General features: G+C 44.0%; 1 pseudogene; it reads right to left on the reverse strand.

Moving 5' to 3' along the window:
- Positions 1-390: 390 nt before the first annotated feature.
- On the reverse strand, positions 391-735 carry LOC116465173 (prothymosin alpha-like; annotated as a pseudogene).
- Positions 736-1,174: the final 439 nt, after the last annotated feature.

Consider the following 1,174-nt stretch of genomic DNA (forward strand, 5'->3'; position numbering starts at 1 on the left):
GTCACACCACAAGTAAAGTCAGAAGTAGGATGGAGAACGGTTGCAAGGCTGGTTTGGTCATCCGAGATCATTAAAAGTGGCTGACCCTAACAATATGTACAAAAATATAAAATGTAAATAAAAAATACAAACAAATTTCTTTTTTTAAAGTACTTTTAAGAAAAAAAGCAGGGCCTTGGAAGTTTTGGTTTTTTCCTCCCCTGTTGCAAATTCTTACGGTTTAGGTTGGGTGGTGGAGAGTGTGTGTCATCTGTGGGTGGCACTGCCCACGGTGGGCGGGCGGGCCTCAATACTGGAAGGTGACCACGTTTAGATTCTGAGACAGGAAATGGAGGGTGAATAGGTCATGGCGGCCTTGTTTTTTTAGTTTAACTTTTCCTTTTTTGCTGTCTAGTCATCCTTGTCAGTCTTCTGCTTCTTGGTATCGACATCATCATTCTCATCATCTTCAGCTGCCTGCTTGCCTGTAGCAGACTCAGCTTCCTCGTCTTCATCTCCATCCTCTTCCTCACCATCACCTTCTTTTTCCTCCTCCTCTTCCTCCCCACCTTCTTCCCCTTCTTCATCTACCTCATTGTCAGCCTCCTGCTCTCCATTTTCCTCATTAGCTTCCTGTTAGCAGGGGCGTCTCTTCCATTTTCTGCCGCTTTCACAACTTCCTTCTTCTCCTTTAAGTCCTTGGTGATGATTTGAGAGCTGGTGTCTACAGCTGCATCTGACATGGTGGGGCACGCCGGTGATCTGATGCAGGGGATTAAAAAGAAAGCGAGAGTTCAGGGACTCCGGCTATAAAGCTGCCAGAGTCTGCGGCGGAGGCAGCCACAGCGAGCAAGGAGCTGGAGGAGGAACAATGCAAAGATGGCTTTTCAGAGCAGCCAATCGGGATCTAGAAACTATTAAGGCCTAAAGTCATGAGCACTGTTTTCTCCCTCTAAGAGGTAAGTGGCTTTTCACTTTATTTTCAACTGAATGCTTTCGCTGTTTTGGGTTTAGCAAGCTTTTGGTCTTAAAAATATCCAACAGTGCAGTTAAGAGGCCAAATGACTTTATGCATGAAACATTTTTAGGATGAGCAATTTTCCCATAGAAAGGTGACCAGATTTGAGGAAATTATTTAGTCAGTATAAACATTTTTCCAGATTTAAACAGTACAGATTTTACTTTCAGGCTTTCC

This window comes from Hylobates moloch, unplaced genomic scaffold (assembly GCF_009828535.3).
Source record: "Hylobates moloch isolate HMO894 unplaced genomic scaffold, HMol_V3 SCAFFOLD_3497, whole genome shotgun sequence".
Classification (NCBI taxonomy): domain Eukaryota; kingdom Metazoa; phylum Chordata; class Mammalia; order Primates; family Hylobatidae; genus Hylobates; species Hylobates moloch.